The 18,860-nt window shown below is 47.4% G+C and overlaps 1 long non-coding RNA gene across 3 annotated transcripts; it reads left to right on the top strand.

Moving 5' to 3' along the window:
• The first annotated feature begins 3,156 nt into the window (after nucleotides 1–3,156).
• Nucleotides 3,157–18,441, top strand: LOC125113053 (uncharacterized). 3 transcript variants are annotated; one of them, XR_007131318.1, is made up of 4 exons: nucleotides 3,157–3,318; nucleotides 8,500–8,545; nucleotides 11,038–12,623; nucleotides 18,413–18,441. It is a non-coding gene; the product is annotated as an uncharacterized LOC125113053 (long non-coding RNA). The 3 variants fall into 3 exon arrangements; XR_007131319.1 differs by lacking the exon at nucleotides 18,413–18,441 and adding an exon at nucleotides 15,511–17,056; XR_007131317.1 differs by lacking the exon at nucleotides 18,413–18,441 and having other exon boundaries at nucleotides 11,038–13,064.
• The last annotated feature ends 419 nt before the right edge of the window (nucleotides 18,442–18,860 follow it).

The raw sequence follows: 18,860 nt of genomic DNA, 5'->3' as shown, positions 1-18,860 counted from the left end.
TCTCCCTGATCCGCAGGAAGTCGGCCCCCTGCGTGAACAGCATTTCTTGCCTTGATAAACTAGTCTTTTCTTCACCCTGCTCTGAGTCTGGAATTCTTTTTTCCAACCTATGCCCATGGACTGGACATTGAGACCCTTCCTCTCAGAAGAAACAACTAGAGTCTTCCATGACTGTCAAGGTTTCAGAAAGCAGAGGAGAGCTTGCTAGTTCCCAGCGCTTCAGGCCAAACCATAATCCTCAGGCAGCCAGCCGGGTGTTAATCTCCTGGACACAGTGGATTTGTCTGTCACCTTGACTTTGCTAAAGTAAGACAAACATTCACTGAACTCTCCTTCTGGGTACATGTGTGTGTGTGACTGGGTCACTTTTCTGTACAGCAGAAATTGACCGAACATTGTAAATCAACCGTAATTTTAAGCCAGTGGGTTAAGGATCTGGTGTTGCCCTGAGCTGGGGTGTAGGTCACAGACACAGCTCAGATCCCTTGTTGCTGTGGCTGTGGTGTAGGCCAGCAGCTACAGCTCCGATTCAACCTCTAGACTGGGAACCTCCATATGCCATGGGTGCAGCCCTAAAAAGCAAGCAAACAAACAAACAACCACAACCAAAAAATCACGTGCATCTCTTTTGCTTGCCTGTTTTCGCTTTTTTCGATTTAGCCTGCATCTACTGCGATGATATCAGCCAGGGGCTCTCCCTGTGCACGGCCAGAGCAGCGGCTGCGTTTTGGGGCAGCCATCTGTTTTCTCACACTGCCATCCCCAGGTGTGCAGCCTGCTGACGCGGGCATGCGGGCACCTGTTCACCCTCATCTGTTCCGCTTCTCTGTCCACTTGGGGAATGTCCCAGGAGAGCCCAGGAAATTCCAGTTCCTCTCCACTACCCTGTCACCTGTCACATGTTTATAGCAAAACTGTCTGCACCCACGGAGGGCAGACTGGTCGATGTTCACTGAGCCTCAGTCTGATCTTTGGGGCCAGCGAGATTTGGAGCAAAGCAGGACCCCTCTGAAACAGAGTTTCCTCACCTATGCAATGAGATTAGCCTATTCTCAAGTTGATGTCTGGCATCCTTCTCTGTCCCCAGAGTTGAGCGGTAAAACTATTTCACAGCTGCATCAGATTTACTCATTCATTCAGCAGTTATTTATTGAGCACCTACTGTGTTCCAGGCATTGTCTTAGAAAGTCACGAAGAGACTTGTGTGTCCTTACACCTACTTTTCATCCCATGCCCCCATTCCTAAGGCTTTTTTGGGGGGGGGGCAGAAGAAATTTGGAAAACAGAATGGAACGTCTGGGATGTATTCTTGGTATTTCTTCTCTTTACCCTGTGTATGGAGCTTCATTCCCATTCATAATGTTGTTTGTTTGTTTGTTTGTTTTGGTTCTTGGAGCCACAGGTGCAGCATATGGGGCAGGCTAGGGGTTGAATCAGAGCTCCAGCTACTGGCCTACACCACAGCCACAGCAAGTTGGGATCTGAGCCGAGTCTGTGACCTACACCACAGCTCATGGCAATGCCAGACTGTTTAACCCACTGAACGAGGCCAGGGATCGAACCCAAATCCTCTTGGATACTAGTCGGGTTTGTTCCTGCTGAGCCACGATGGGAACCCCGCCATTCATAATGTCGATGGTGATTTCAACACGGCCTCAGTCTGGTGAGGCTGACAGACACACACACCTTTGAATTCCTCCGTAGTTCAAAGAAAAAAGAGCAAAAGCTTTGAGAAGCCCCACTCGTGCCTCCACTTGGTGCCTCATGCCAGGAACCCCAAATAAAACTAAGGGGAGAGGGCTGTGTTAGGCAGAAAGAAAAGCCACGAGTCTTTTGTTCATTGAAAGAACACACAGAGTCCACAATCAATAGATCAGTTTATGAGCTCCTAGCGGGCTCAGGGTGCATGTGTGCATGCATGGCTTCTCTGCTGTGAGAAATGGCTTCAGGAATCTTAGCCCTGGATAGGTAAAACAAAACACCTAAATATTGAAGGAGCTCTCTTTTTTCCCTTCTGTTTGGAGCAAATGTCATAGATGCATTTTTTTTTCCTTGAATAGAGCAAACCAGCGGCAGAATGGCCTTCCCACTCAGGGGTTTCTGCTCGTAATTCTCTTCAACCCCCAAAGGGACCAGCAGCCTATGGGAAGAGGACCTTGTATTTTCCAGGGGCCACTGAGGAGAGAAGGGGGCGGTGAGCTGTAACTGAAAGAATTAGGAAGAAGCCAAGATCCTTGAAAATGCTGGGAGCTAGAAATCAGTTATAGGGAGAAGTAATGATATGAGTGAACGTTTATGGTTCGTTCCCTTACTGAGCTCTCCAGGCGACGCACTACTGTTTAGGGCTTAGTGTGGGCAAGGAATACATGAGCATTTTACACCTGCTATTCATTTACTCTCCTAAGAATTCTCCACGGTGATAACTGTCATCCGCAGTTTACAGATGAGAAGACTGAGATAGAAAGATACTACGGAGCTGGCCTGGGGTCTGAGCCTAGCAAGTGGCAGAGCTGGGAAGGAACCCGAGGGTTTTCACGGCGCATGCGCCTAACCTCTACACAGCACAGCGCCTCCCTGAAAGGCTCTCGAGATGCTTGGTGCAGAGAACAACTCCAGAAAGCTCCACTTTATTTGCAGTCCCCGAGTCACACAGGTGCTGGCTCTGCCCCTTCCACGTGCAAACTTCAGTGCGGGGGTGCGGGGGGGGGGGGGGAGCAGTGAGAGGCACCATCGGACCACAGGCTGGGTAAAGCCGTGTCTTCCTGCGGCTTTTGTTCAAAAGCAGCAGAGTAGTTGGTTTCACATTTTAGTGGCTTCTTATGTCCAGGGGCCTAGTCTGCACAGGATAAAATTCCTGGAGTTCCCGTCCTGGCGCAGTGGTTAACGAATCCGACTAGGAACCATGAGGTTGCGGGTTCGGTCCCTGCCCTTGCTCAGTGGGTTAACGATCCGGCGTTGCCGTGAGCTGTGGTGCAGGTTGCAGACGCGGCTCGGATACCGCGTTGCTGTGGCTCTGGCGTAGGCCGGTGGCTACAGCTCCGATTCGACCCCTAGCCTGGGAACCTCCATGTGCCGCGGGAGCGGCCCAAGAAATAGCAACAACAACAACAAAAGACAAAAGGCAAAAAAAAAAAAAAAAAATCCTGCAGCCTGGGTCTCTGCGCCTGATGTGTGACGATGGTTGAGAGACAGTGCCTACATGAGTCACTCCTGTCAGAATGACCTCAGAGCATGATTCAGAGGGAACTCGGAGTCCAGGAGAGCTCTTGGAATGAGAGATGAATCTGTCTCCTTCGGTGTGATGCCTGCCACGAGACAGTAAGTATACTTCATTTGGAGGAAGAAAGAAAGCAAGAAAATGTCCAGGTTTATAGATTCAAGATATGGATTTTCAAAATTCACCATAAACTCTAACATGATGTTGATAATTTCCTGTTCCCTGTTGCTGGCTCCTTTTGCTATAAAAATTCAGGCTTACAAGAAATATTACTGAATATTGGAGAGAGATATTAAAGAAATATCTTTAATAAAGATATAATATCCTTAATAAAGCCACTGATACAGAGCGGATACTTTCTACAAGAGCCGAATGGATTTTTTTTTTTTTTGGCTTTTTAGGGCTGCACCCACAGCATGTGGAACTTCCCAGGCTAGGGGGTCTAATCAGAGCTACAGCTGCTGGCCTACACCACAGCCACAGCAACGCCGGATCCTTAACCCACTGAGCGAGGCCAGGGATCGAACCCACAACCTCATGTTTCCTGGTCGGATTCGTTTCCGCTGCACCACGACGGGAACTCCTCTGAATGGATATTTAAAAGGGTAGAGATTTGACAAGAAAGTGAGCTATCTGTCCTTCCCTAGGCATATGTATTAGTAATGAGTGTCCTGGTTAAAAACCAGACCCAAAGATTGGTGCAGCTATAATGGGTAAGAACTGTCAAACCTACCATTTAAACTTGGACTCTGTTCTATACCTAATGAAAATTGAAATCTTTAGTATTTCTTTCAGGAAGACTGTCCTTTTGTTCTAGAGGGATAGTTGGAAGAGGTCCTTTGCTTACCATTTTTTCAGCAAGTTTTCAGGCATATTAAAACGTGTCATTAACCTGATTTAAAAAGTATAAGCAATTAAGTGTCTTGCTTGGTCATGTAAATTGTACGATGTGGCAGGTCCAGAGCTACGTTCACATTTTTTTTCATGTTCTAGAATCCTTTAGAGAAGAGGACATGGGAAATGTAGATATTTTTGGCTCTGTATGAGTTTAGAGTACTCTGTGCTGAAATCTGAGGCATGTACTTATTGAGTCAGAGGTCGTTTGGCTTGAGCAGTTACCGATAGAAGGTTAAGTGTCGACGTGGAAATTTGCAGAAGGGTCTTACCAGCCCACCTCTCACCACTCAGTGGTGTAGGGAACTTCACAGCCTCCTTGGTCGAACTTTTTGTCCTGGCTTAGGGTTCTTTCAGACAGAATGACTCAGATTTTGGGAAACGTGCTGATGTTATGACGTCATGTTCTGATAAGATTGTCCATCTGCTCCAGAGAACAAGGCCACACTTCCGGGGGTTCCCTGGAAGGGTCAGGGGAGGGGGCATGCCCATCCCCCTGCATCCTGGACGGAGACAGAAGCTGGGGAGGGAAATGGGAACTTGAATGAGGGGGGTTATACGGTGACATGGACATGGTTCCTGTCTGGGGTTGGGCATCTCTCCAAGGGGTGTGGACTTTGAGACACAGACGTATTTGTTGTCCCTGCAAAAATGGGATCACCTCGCCCTCTGTCACTTCCTCCTTCATCTTATTTTGTAAAATATGTCCATGGAGTGATTGCTATGCGCAGGTTACAGGGATGTAGCACTGAGGAAGCAGACACAGTCCCTGTCCTCAGAGAGCTTATCGTCTAGGAGAAGCAAATAAGTACTGAACAAATAGCTTTTCTAAAAACTTAATTTTGGGAGTGCCCATCGTGGGGCAGTAGAAACGAATCTGACTGGTATCTATGAGGATGTGTCTTCACTCCCTGGCCTTGCTCAGTGGGTCAGCGATCCGGCATTGCTGTGATCTGTGGTGTAGGTGTCAGATGAGGTTCGGATCCTGTGTTGCTGTGGCTGTGGTGGAGGCTGGCAGCTGCAGCTCCTATTCAACCCCGAGCCTAGGAACTTTCATATGCTACAGGTGTGGCCCTAAAAAGAGAAAATAATAGTAATAATAATAATTAATTAATTGCTTGTGACATCATATAAACATAAACAAAATTTACCACCTTCATCATTTTTAAGCATATAATGCAGTAGCATTAAGTCCATTCATGCTCTTGGGCAATCACCACCACCATCCATCTCAGAAGTTTTTTGTCGCCCCAAACTGACACTCTGTACCCACTAAGCATAAACTCCCCACTCTTCCCTCTCCCAAGCCCTGAAACCACCATTCTTTCTGTCTATAAATTTGACTATTATATATATCTCGTATAAGCACAATCATAGTATTTATCTTTTGGAGACTGGCTTATTAAACTTCCGAGAATGTCCTCAAGTTTCCGCTATCTTGAAGCATGTGTCAGAATTTCTTTCCCTTTTGTTTTTGTTTTTGTCTTTTTAGGGCCACACCAAGGCATGTGGAGGTTCCCACACTAGGGGTCGAATCAGAGCTGCAGCTGCCAGCCTCCACCACAGCCACAGCAACACAGGGTCCGAGCCTCGTCTGTGACCTACACCACAGCTCAGGGCAACGCCGGATCCTTAACTCACTGAGCGAGGCCAGGGATCAAACCTGCGTCCTTGTGGATACTAATCGGGTTCATTACCACTGAGCTGCAATGGGAACTCCCAGATTTTCTTTCCCTTTTAAGGCTGAATAATATCCGATTGTATGTTTATACTCTATTTTGTTTAACTGTTCATCCGCTGATGGACACTTGGGTTGCCTCCACCTTTGGGTTGCTGCGAATAATGCTGCTATAAAATTTCTGTAGGTGTGCAGGTCACTGTTTCAGACCCTGTTTTCAACTCTTTGGGGGTAATAAATAGCTTTGATGTATGAAAAATAAAAAATATGCCTATGAAATAACACGACACAGCAGTGACTACAAAAAGGAAACTGTCACCTGTGCCGTGAAAGGCCGATCATGGTGGGTTCCTGGAGACGATGACACACAAGGCAAAGATTGGCTTCGAGTTAACCCGGGAAGGGGGTGGGAGAGCCCTCTGGGTGGTGGGGAGCGAGCGTGAGGCTCGAGACCCGCCAGGCTGGACCCCCTGAGGATGCCATGAGTGGGGGTTGGAGGATGGCAAGGAGGTTAGGCCTTTCCACGATCACGGCCTGTTGGCTCTGGAGAAACTGAGATACGCTGGTAACTCTAAACATTAGTTGGCCAGGCTGCTTTCGTTTCTTTATGCCTGGACATTTGGTAAAACCTTTTTAAAAAGTGAACTTTGTCTCAACTCTGCTGTGAAGGCCATGAAGGGAAATGCTTGTTGAATGACGGAGATGGAGCGATGGGGGTGGGGGAGCCGCTGTGGAGCTGAGGTGATGACCACAGGAGTGGCGGTTCCCCAGGGTGACGGAGGTACAATGAGAAAGCCTGATGAGGAGGCCGACTCAGAAGCGCCACGGGGGCCTTGAAGGACTCACAAGGACCTGGCAGCCCAGGAAACGTGTGCTGGTTTTATGTGAGGGATTGATGAGGCTGGGAAGTTAGTACGGAGGCATATGGCCCCCCCTTTTAGGTGTATTCATTCTTTGTATATTGAGACCAACTGTTTGTGTGGTCAACTGAATATAGAATGGTCCACACTCAGGAATCCATAGAACTCATGCCTAATTAAAAATAGGTAACAATTTGCTTCTTCTATTACCGATTTTAAGACGTCGGGCATATTCATGGTGAAGTCCAAGTATCCTAAACAGAGAAGATATTCTGTTGGGCTTTGGCCCCAACCGATAGGCTTTTGGACAAGTGGGTTTTGAGAATTCTTGGTCTGAAGCTTTAAAACATACCATTCTGGTAACAAAACACGGAGCCCTATCTGGCCTTGGCCACCAGGAACTGCAGGGTCAAAGTCAGGGACGAGTTGCAAGAATCGGCTTCTCCCGGGAGCAGCTTCCTCTGCTTTCTTTCAGTTCCAGGTCTGACGAGTGGTCCTGATTTACATACACTGTAAACATTCCAAGTATTGTGCAAACAGGATCCTACGACACATGAATTCTTATCATTGGTACTCGTAGAAAATTACAGCCCCTGGCGCTCACTGGACAGCACGGATATTTTCCCTAAGAGTTCCACTTCTTCCCTTTGACAAGAAGCGGGAAATCTCACTGGGCCCAGGATGCCTGTGGCGTGTGAATATGGCACTTTTAGTAGGGTCAGTATGTGAACGATTACAAACCAAGGAGAGACGACAGAAAGGCCAGGCAAAGAGCACATCCAATGACGGATAGGAAGGCTTAGGTGGTGTTTAAGTCTGAGACCATTAGAGGGCTCAAGTGCAGTGGTGAATTTATGGCTCTACCAACTGGAAAGACATGTGCTTTCACAGTGCTATTAAGCTTGAATCCTACCATTCAATGTGTGTATGCTTCTGTGATAAGTGTGCAGCACACACACAGTATGTCTTCTGAATCAACGGACTGCAAGATAGATCTATTAAAAGCATGGCGGAGTTCCCATCATGGCTCAGTGGTTAACAAACCCAACTAGTACCCGTGGGGACACAGGTTTGATCCCTGGCCTCACTCAGTGGGTTAAGGATCCAGCATTACCATAAGCTGTGGTGTAGGTCACAGACATGGCTCAGATCCCTCATTGCTGTGGCTGTGGTATAGGCCAGCAGCTACAGCTCTGATTGGACCCCTGGCCTGAGAACCTCCATATGCTATGGGTGCAGCCCTAAAAAGACAAAAAAAGAAAGAAAGAAAGAAAGAAAGAAAGAAAGAAAGAAAGAAAGAAAGAAAGAGAAAGAAAGAAAGGAAGAAAAAGAAAAAATAGTTTGTGGGAGTTCCCACTGTGGCTCAAGGGGTTAAGAACCCGACTAGTATCATGAAGATGTGGGTTTGATCCCTGGCCTCGCTCAGTGGGTTAAGGATCCGGCACTGTCACAAGGTGTGGTATAGGTTGCAGATGCCACTTGGATCCTACAAGGCTGTGGCTGCATTGCCATGAGCTGTGGTGTAGGTCCCAGACATGGCTCGGATCCTGCATTGCTGTGGCTGTGGTGTAGGCTGGCAGCTTTAGCTCTGATTGGACCCCTAGCCTGGGAACCTCCATATACCACAGGTGTGGCTCTAAAAAGCAAACAAAAAACAAAAAACAGCAAGCTGAAAGCAATAGCAGTAATTTGCATCTGTGTCCTTGTCCAGGGAAAGGGACTTCCAGCCAATGTTGGTACATTAAGGTAATCAGATGCTATTTGGATGAATAGAGGTCCTTGCGGCAGAGTTAGAAAGGAAAGGGAACGGGCCAAAAAGGTTTTAATTGTATAATTGTATCTATTTGCAGGTCTTCCTGGAAAACAAACAAACACACAAACAAAAACTACTGCCTGGTAAGATTACATCTGTTTCTCAGACCATGTACACTGCGCAACTGCAACTCTGCCCTTGGCTGGTGAAAACAGATTCTCTTAGTAGTTGTGATCCGTTTATGTAAGTGGGTGACTAGAATATGTTCTTCGTGTCGTACGTGATTTGAACCCCCAAAGGATGGGGCAAAGAGAGATTTCGTTCTCCTGGTTAACATGCTGTTGGGGATCCTGGGATGCAGGGAAATGAGGTAAATTATTACACTGGTGACCCTTAGGTTGCGGCAGATTGAAAGAGTGGAAGATCTCTTGTTTTTGTTTTTGTTTGTTTGTTTTTGTCTTTTTGTCTTCTTAGACATATGGAGGTTCCCAGGCTAGGGGTCGAATTGGAGCTGCAGCTGCTGGCCTACACCACAGCCGCAGCAACGCCAGATCCGAGCTGCGTCTTCGATCTGCACCACAGCTCACGGCCAAACATCTCGTGTTATTCGTCAGTACTGAGGTGTGGACTGTTTCCACACGGCGCTCCTCCATCAGGCTGCAGGGTGCCCCTGTGAGTGCCAAGACGGTCCAATTTCTTACCTTTTCTGGCATACCTTCTAAAGGGCATTGTGCATCTCCTTGTTTTTGTACATGCCAGTTGCGGTTTGTGGCATTTGGAACACATAGCACACTTATTTGGGGCAAATGTCTGCGGATGGCACTTTCTCCAGGGCACCCCTGTGCCCAGAGCGGCAGCTGCAGCGTGTGGACCCAGGCTGCCCTGTCTGTCCGAGGGATGCCCCTCTCTCCAGCCCCAGGAGCTGGGAGCGTGCGCCTGACTCGGTCTAGTCCCCTGAGAGTGCTTCTCTGTGAGAACCCAGATGTGAGACACGAGGACCCTGAGACAGACGGGGATGGAGAGGTGGGCTGAGAGGTGCTTTAACCCTCCGGGGTTAATCCTATGGGGCCTGACGCCGCCGCCTTCAGGCTGAAGAGGTGGGGGAGCAGAGAGCCGAGGAGCAGGAGGCCGGCAGTAGCCGGGTCCACCTGCAGGCAGGGTTGAAGGGTCTTGGGACGCGGAGCAGAACAGCTTCTGGATAAAGGCTGCCCACAGATTCTTTTTTTTAAAGCATTATTGAAGAATCAATGAAATATTCTAAAACTTCCCAATGTCCAGTTCGTTTACTGCTTTTTGTCAGGCATCTCGCCTTCCCCTAAACTCTGCGTGCTGCTCCTGACATGTGTTATTCCTTCTGCCTGAGTTTTCTTCTGTTAGCTTCTTTCATGCGTGCATTTCTACTAATGCGTCAAGACCCAGATCAACGTACCGCATCCTCCAGAAGTCTCCCTTAGATGTGGAGCCAAGGAGACCCCTCCAGGTCCTGACCTCCCCAGTTCCCTCCCGTCTCTGCCCGGAGCTGTCTGGTTTCAGAGCTATTTACACACAGCCTTCTCTCTAGTAATCCACCACCAGCCTCCTAGGGGCAAATCTCTTTCTGACTCTCTGCTGGGTCTCCCACGTAGCGGCTCAGAACACAGTACAAAGCAGCTGTTCATTAAATCTATTTAAATGTACCCAAGACTGAAGGTCTCATCGGTCGCAAGATCTCAGGATCAACATTTTTGGTTTATACTCAGTCTCACCAGAATTGTGTCAAATCACGTGCTCAGACAAGGCTCTTTGCTGCAGGCCTCCCATCTTTAAAAGAAACTACACGTGGTTGTCCAGCCACAATGGGGAAACATTTTCCCTTTAATCTCATAACAAAAGAATTTTTCAAAATCCTAACATTGGCGGATTTTTGAGCTGGAGCTATCTTCCTAGTTTCAGAGCAATGAAGCAGGTCCCCGAGGAAGCCAGCCCGCCCGCTTGAGAAGCTCCTGGGCTGGCAGGTGGCTGGTGGGGAGCAGGTTCAGGACACAAACCCGTGTGTGAGGACGTAGCCCTTCCTGCCCATTGATCACACTGGCCTGTTGATGAAAACAAGCCGATCAAGCACTTTGAAGTGGCAGTGTTGCAGAGAGAGCCGGAGGACAGAAGAGGAAGAGCTTGGATTCTTGCCCCTCTCTTAATTGCTTGAAAGAGGAAAAGAGGAAGCAGGAAAAAGGAAAAAAAAAAAAAAAAAAAAAAAGCTCTCAGGCTGCCCGGGCTGTGGCTGACTTCGCTGTGTGGGTGCGTTAAGCCCCGGCCAAGTGCGTAGTGAGCGCATGACCAAGAATATTCAAGATGCGTGAGACAGTTACGTGTTGTTGGTTCACTGATTGCCTAGTGTTACTCTGCACCGCTCTCTCAAAGGAGCTAGCCCGGTGATATGAGATTTTAATAAGAGGAATCCTTACAGCGCGGGGTTGAACATTCAGGAGGCCGTCTGCCTGCCCCCGCGATGCTGAGCCGAGAACACGATCCGATTGGAAAACACGATGTTTAGATACAAATGTAATTTGCCAGAGCAAAATCATTTTTCCCCAGGATCAGTTGAACACATGCATTTTATTAAGCTGTCCTTATGCTTGACTTTTTTTTTTTTTTTCAGGTGGCCCTCTTCATCTGCATTTTTCCCCCTCCAGAGGTTGCCTAGGAGGTTTGTGTAATTGCCTTGTGCTCGGGAAGTGAATCGTTCTTGAAAACTCAGCAGCCAGGAATCTTGGTGGGGCCGGGAAAGCTCAGGGCAGCATGTTTTTGGGGGCTCACGAATCCTCAGGGATGCAGAAGGGTCCACAAGTTTAACGCATCAGCTGCTGTGGAGACCATTCTTACTCCTTGACCTAGGAGTGGATTCTAGGAGTGAGGCGGCATCGGGTGACTTCTGGTTTCTGCTCTCCTCTTCTGACTGCGGGCCAAGGTTAGACAGGTTCTTTGGCTATAAAGGTGCGAGCCGTTGCTCGTCTCCTTGTTGGAGATGCGTGCAGCTCAGGAGGACCTCTGACCAGCTCAGCAGCCCTCAGACCTCGGTGGAAGGAAGCTCACCCCAGGGGTGGGGGGAGGGGTGCAAAAAAGTTGACTCTCTCCTAGAGACAAAAACCGTGCCTGTAGCCACCCCTCCAGGAGCCTCATCGAAGGAGGGAGGTGTATGAGGCAGGCTTCCAAATCTCAGCCCTCCCACACCTCCCCATCCCAAACCGAGTGTGTGTGTGTGTGTGTGTGTGTGTGTGTGTGTGAAAGAGAGAGAGGGAGGGAGGGAGGGAGGGAGTCAGGCCTAGTCACTAGGGATGAAGAGGGGAAGACTGAAGAAAGAAGAGGAGATGGGTATTTTTGTTTGACAACTCTGAAACAAAGAGGTTAGATCACTAGAAACTTCCTCGAAGTCCCTGGGAACGAGCTCAGGCCCGGAGAACTGAGGTTTAGTCCTTCTCTGGCTCCAGTCTGTTCCCCAACCAGGATGAGCCCTCACCTCCTCCTGTCTCTGTTTTGTCACCTGTCCGCGGGACAACTAGAGCAGGTGTCTTTGGTCATTTATGGACGCGCAGGGTAGTGGTGGGCAGAGCTGGTCTGGGGAGAAAGAGTAACCTCAGAGGGTCCCGAGCCGGAGGACCGGAAGCTTGGAAAGTCAGAGAGGGAGGACGAGGGACAGAGATGCAGGTGGAGAGAGGACCCCAGGGGGACTCTGACGTGACAGTAGACGCCCGAGGCAATGCCAGGTGATGAAGCCCACAGCCCACCATGCCTGGTAGATTCCAGAACAGAACCGCAGCTCCTTCTGTGGTTCATCAGTTCCTTCTGAACAGTCTTGCACTGGAGATGCTCCCGTCACAAGGAGCCAACCCCGGTAAGATCTAGGGGCTGAGGGAGATGGAGAGGAGGGCCGGGGGGAAACTCTGGGCACAGTGGACCAGCCGGGCTCACTGCCGGGGACAGGACTGGCGGAGGAGAGGGATGGGCAAGGGGCTGCCAGTCCCAGCATCTCACAGGTTGCACCCGGGGGATTCCCTGGGATGGGTTCATGGGCAGGTGCCGGCCCTCAGGAGTGGGCGTGGGTGACGGTGACCCAAACAAGGCAGGCGGTGTTTGGAGGAGATTTAGCGGAGCGGAGTAGTAGAGGCCAAGCCAGAGGCAGGAATGCAGCCCCAGAACCTGGAGCCCCAGAGGAGGTGGAAGGTGTGACTTGGGGGATGACAGCAGGTGAGTGAGTCTATTTACACATCTTCGTTTTTCATTTTGTTTATGCTGTAAATCTCCCCATTAGAGCACCGGCACCAAGCAAGCAGGGGCTTCTGTTTGTGTTGTCAGTTGCTGAATTGCACTCCTTAGCATAAAGCCTGGTGAATATTTGTTGGGTGGCTGATTCCTGACGACCTGGAGTTTGTCTGGGTCCACGTGCATATATGCGTGTGCGGGTTGGCGGGGGAGCGGCTGCATCTCTGTGTTAAGGACCCACGTCCCCTTTGAGGAGGGTCCTTCCATGGCTGACCAGTCAGGCCTGGGCAGACATCCAATCTTTTCTGCCAGAGGCTGCTCCCTTCTCTAAATTGACTTCTTTGGTCAGTTTGAGTTGCTACACGGAGTTCTGGCAGTGGCTCAGCGGAAACAAAATCTGACTAGCATCCCAAGGACACAGGTTCAGTCCTTGGCCTTGCTCAGTGGATTAAGGATCTGCTGTTGCTGTAAGATGTAGGTTGCAGACATGGCTCATAGCCGGTGTTGCTGTGGCTGTGGTGTAGGCCGCCAGCTACAGCTCTGATGAGACCCCCTAGCCTGGGAACCTCCATATACCGTGGCTTCGGTGCTGAAAAGGAAAAAAAGTTATTACAAAATCACTAGGGCTTTTAAATCAGTAACAGTCGAATAAAAGGACACTCCCTTTGTGTTTGGAGTTCCCCTTGTGGCTCAGTGGGTTAGGAATCAACATAGTATCTGTGGGGAAGGATCCCTGTATCCCCCAGTTGATGCCAGCTGTAGCATAGGGTGAAGATGCCCTCTGGGATCCTGCATGGTTGTGGCTGTGGTGTAGGCCAGCAGCTTCAGCTTTGATTGGACCCCTGGCTTGGGAACTTCCATATGCCAGTAGGTATGGCCCTAAAAAGAAAAAAGAAAAGGTAGCCAAGGGAGTTCGCATCTTGGCGTAGCTGAAACAAATCCGACTAGTATCCATGAGGATGCTGGTTCGATCCCTGGCCTCTCTAAGTGGGTTAAGGATCTGGTGTTGCCATGAGCTGTGGTGTAGGTCACAGATGTGGCTTAGATCCTGCGTTTCTGTGGCTGCGGTGTAGGCCGGTGGCTATGGCTCTGTTTCGATCCCGAGCCTGGGAACCTCCATGTGCTGCGGGTGTGGCCCTAAAAAGACAAAAAAAAGAAAAAAAAAAGAAGATGTGGTACATATATATACAACGGAATACTATCCAGCCATAAAAAAGAATGAACTAATGCCATTTGCGGCAGCATGGATGGACCTAGAGATGATTGTACTAAGTGAAGTCAGACAGAGGAAGACAAAAATGCTATGATATCACTTGTATGTGGAAACTAAAAAAAAGACACAAATGACATTATTTACAAAACAGAAATGGACCCACAAACATAGAAAACAAACTCATGGCTACCCAAGGGGAAGGGGAGAGGAGTAAATGAGTTTGATATTAAAAGATACACACTGCTGCGCACAAAATAGATAACCAACAAGGACCTACTGTATAGCACGGGGAACTCTACTCAAAAGCTTGCAACAGGAATTCCCATCGTGGTGCAGTGGTTAACGAATCCGACTAGGAACCATGAGGTTGCGGGTTCGATCCCTGCCCTTGCTCAGTGGGTTAACGATCTGGCGTTGCCATGAGCTGTGGTGTAGGTCGCAGACGCGGCTCGGGTCCTGTGTTGCTGTGGCTCTGGCGTAGGCTGGCAGCTACAGCTCCGATTCGACCCCTAGCCTGGGAACCTCCAGATGCCACGGGAGCGGCCCAAGAAATAGCAAAAAGAAAAAAAAAAAAAAAAGCTTGCGACAACCTGGAAGGGAAAAGAATCTACAAAGGGTGTGTATAAACATATACATATGCATGTGTATTTTATATATAACTGGATCACCTTGTTGTGCACCTGAAACTAACACAACATTGTAAATCAACTATAAAAACACTGAAGTACCCAAGTCTAATTAATGACTGACAGTTGTATTTAGATGAATATCTTTCAGGCTTTAGTGCTGGGACCGTGTAAGCAAGTGATGCAGGTAAACCCTGACATGGCCACCTGAACTGGTGGGAAGGTGGTGGAATCCGATTGCATTATTAGCATGATTACTTGGTAGAGGCGGAGGAGAGGGAGGCGGTTCCCTGGACAGCAGCTCCAGCCTGAGTATTTTGAGGGAGCCTCACGGATCCTGAGAGAACCTTTCCTGGTGGTGATGCGTGTGGCCCGTTGTCCGTGTGACAGAGCCAGAGCTGTTGTGTAAATCTCAGTTCTCCTTACTCCCCGCCAACCCCGCCACAGACTTTGGTCATGAGCAGTATGCCACACAGTAATGAAGGCATTTCGTTCTTTGTTTTTTTGGTGGTTTGTTTGTTTGTTTGTTTGGTATTTTTGGCGATCCCGAGGCATGAGGAAGTTCCGGGGTCAGGGATGGAATCCTTGCCACAGCTGCAACCTGCACCACAGTGGTGACAACGCCAGTTCCTTAATCTGCGGCACCACCAGGAAACTCCTAAAGGCACTTGGATTTTTGAAGCTAAACTTCAGCCTGATTTTACTCTGCTAGATTCTCCAAGACAAGTTTTTCTCCCTACTATGTGCCTGCAGCCTCTCAAAGAGCCACAGACTTCCCACGCGATAGGAACCCCCTGAACAGAAGCCTGGGATGATCTGTTTCTGAATGATCAGCTCCCTCCCAAGAACAGCCCTCTTCTCGCCCAGGGTTTGGGCAGCTCTGCTCCCCCCTGGAGTTTCTGGCTCTTTCTCTGTCACTCTATTTTTAACGTTGTTACTATTTTGGATGTGACTGTTGATATTTTCTTAGAAAGTTACCATTTTTTCTTGGCAGTATACATTATGTCTTTTCTTAAATGTCATTTCATTACAGCCAGGGTCCAGAACTTTTGTCGCTAGGAATTCCCCCGAGAGCTGCAAAGAAAAGCAATGGGAAAGCAAGATCCGCTTCTCCCCCTCTAGAAGGTGGATTCTTGCGTCTTTTCTAATCTGTGTCCTGCCGGAAATATTTAAATTCTGGGTCTTTCCACCTGCTATCCTATCACACAGACACATGGGAGTTCATGGCAAATTTTAGAGACAGGACCTTTTTACAAATGAGGGAATGAAACCTTTCAATGCTGAGTGACCTTTTCAATACAACTGGTAAGCACAGGGAGGTATTGACCCTCAGGTGTTTTCAGGCGGTGGTGGTGGAGGTGGAGGTGTGTTTAACTGTACCTACCACGTGACGTTGTGTCATAAATCAGAGGTGACATAGCCAAGCAGTCAAAACTGCAGGCTTTTGGAGACTGCGCGCCTGTGACTTTGGACATATATCTTTCTCTCTGCCTCGGTTTCCTCATCTGTAAACAAGGATAACAATAGCAATTCTAAAATGAGGATCATAATAGTACCATCTCATACCCACATGTAAAATATGCCTAACATGGGGCATAGCATGTATGAAACACTTAGTAATTCATTATTAATATGTTAATGTTTTATTAACCAAACTTGCCCCATTTGAATTTCTTTATGTTTGGAGTGGAATTTTAATTTTATTATCTCTTATTTCCTCTGTTTATCTCGGTTAAAAATTTGATTTTGACATTTTAAATTGTAATGATCACATAGAGATCAAAAATTCAAATAATCAAAATGTCTGTTTTCAAAAATTTCCCTTTCCCTCCTGTTTCCTCTCCTTCCCAGTGTCAACTCCTGTCTGCAAAGCAGTAGCAACTGTAAATGATTTATTTTTGTATTTTCTGCCCAGGGATTTTTGCATATCTAGGGCACTACCAATGTATATCCCTCTGACCCACAAACTTTTTTACATGAGCAGTAACTTACTCTCTATGTTGTTCTTTCTTTTCTTTCTTAAAGTTATGTCCAAACTCCTGAACAGCGAATTTTCATAATTTTTTTCTTTTCTTTCTATTGAATTTTACAACCACCTTGTATTTTGTTGCATGAATGTACCCTCCTGGTGGACAGGTAGGCTAGTGACAACCTTTTGTTATTACAAATGTGATGGAATAAATGAACTTGCACATGTTATTCTGCATGGGTATATCCACAAGATGAATCGAAGAGATGTCATCATTCAAGCAGTGTGTTTACTTCCAATTTTGATAGCTACCTTTCGTCAAGTTGCCTTCTATAAGGTTATACAAATTTAAATTCCTGCTGGCAATGCATGAGAGTTTGAGTGCTTGCTGGAGTTCCCTGGGGGCTCAGTGGATTAAGGAACTGGCATTGTCAGTGCTGTGGCTCGGGTTGCTGCTGTGGGGTGGGTTAGATCCCTGGCCTAGGAACATTTGCATGCAGCAAACACAGCCAGGAAAAAAAAAAAAAAGAGAGTTCCTGCTTCTCTTTAACTTTGCTAAATAGGGAAAAATTACATTAAAATTTTAAATTGATTTAGGGAAATTTATATACTTTTGATGATGAGTTTTCTTTTTTTTTTTTGGCATTTCTTGGGCCGCTCCCGCAGCATATGGAGGTTCCCAGGCTAGGGGTTTAATCGGAGCTGTAGCCACCAGCCTATGCCAGAGGCACAGCAACGCAGGATCCAAGCCGCATCTGCAACCTACACCACAGCTCACAGCAACGCCGGATCGTTAACCCACTGAGCAAGGGCAGGGACCGAACCCGCAACCTCATGGTTCCTAGTCGGATTCGTTAACCAATGCACCATGACGGGAATTCCCGATGATGAGTTTTCTTAAAACACTTTGGATAGTCACTTGTTCTAGTCTTTATTTCCATCATTAGAGAGGGTTTTTTTTTCGTCTTTTTAGAGCCCCACCTGTGGCATATGGAGGTTCCCAGGCTAGAGGGTCGAATTGGAGCTATAGCCGTGGGCCTACACCAGCCACAGTCACTTCAGATCCGAGCCACGTGTGCAACCTACACTACAGCTCACGGCAATGTCAGATCCTTAACCCACTGAGCAAGGCCAGGGATCAAACCTGCATCCTCATGGATACTAGTCAGACTGATTTCCACTGCGCCACGATGAAAACTCCAGAGAACATTTTAAAATGCTTTATATATAGCTCTTGCATATATCACAATATTTATTTCTAGAAATGTTATCATTTTTTTGTTGATGGTGTAAATGGGATGTTCCATTGTCTTTTCTAACTTGCTTGGGTTTGCCTGTATAAAAGCCATTGATGTCCAGCTATGAGTAATGTCTTCCATAATCTCGCTGAATTAGCTCATGTATATCAAGTTTTTGCAGTTGATTCTCTTGGATTTTTTAGATATACCATCATTGCTACAAATGCTGAACATTTTACTTTTCTCTTTCCATTTTTTATACTTCTTTTGTCACTTCCATTGGTTAGTAATTTATTACAATATGAAATACAAGTGACAGGGTATCCCTTTTATTTTGGGCTTTAAAGGGAATGCTTGCAGTGTTTTCCCATGAAGTATGGTGTCGGCTACTTGGCTGATATTATAGATCTGTGTCAGTTAGGGTTCGGCATAGAAACAGAAACAGTAGGATGGTTCTGTGTCTAAAAGGAGACTCATTATGCGGAATTGGCTGATGCTGTTCTGGGGCTAAATCTCAGCAATCTGCCGTCTGGAAGCTGGAGATTCAGGAGAGCCAGTGCTGCGGTTCCGTCCAGATCTGGGGACTCCAGAGCCAGGGGGGATGATGATGTAAATCCTAGTCCATTTATGTGCATATTTTTCTGACAAATGCACACACGCGTGTATGGGAATCTGTCTTTTTCTCTTCCTATTTTGAGTGCCCTTTTTTTTTTTTTTTTTGGTTGCAGCCCCTGCGTGCTGAAGTTCCTGGGCCAGGGATTGAACCTGCACCACAGCTACAACCAGAGCCACAGCAGTGACAAGCCAGATACTTAGCCCGCTGAGGCATGAGGGAACTCCTTGAGTGCCTTTTATCAATTCAATAATTTCAATAATGTCAAATATCTTTTCAATATGTAAAATGACTCTTGACTTTTAAAATCTATGATCATGATACATTTCCTTAATATATTTCCTAATATTAAATTATCTTGGAACAGTTTAACTTTCTGGAATAAATCCCACTTGGTTATGGTGTATGATGATGTGCCACTACTTTTTTGTTGTTGCTACTAATATTTTATTTAGGAGTTTTGCATCTAAACTAATAAGTATCGGGCTTCCTTGTGGCAGGGCAGGATAAGGATCCGGCATTATCACTGCAGCAGCTCAGGTCACTGCTATGGCATGCATTTA

The sequence above is a fragment of the Phacochoerus africanus genome, chromosome 12, assembly GCF_016906955.1.
Source record: "Phacochoerus africanus isolate WHEZ1 chromosome 12, ROS_Pafr_v1, whole genome shotgun sequence".
NCBI lineage: Eukaryota > Metazoa > Chordata > Mammalia > Artiodactyla > Suidae > Phacochoerus > Phacochoerus africanus.
The sequence above is the reverse complement of the archived record's forward strand: the minus strand, read 5'-3'. Positions and strand labels throughout refer to the sequence as shown.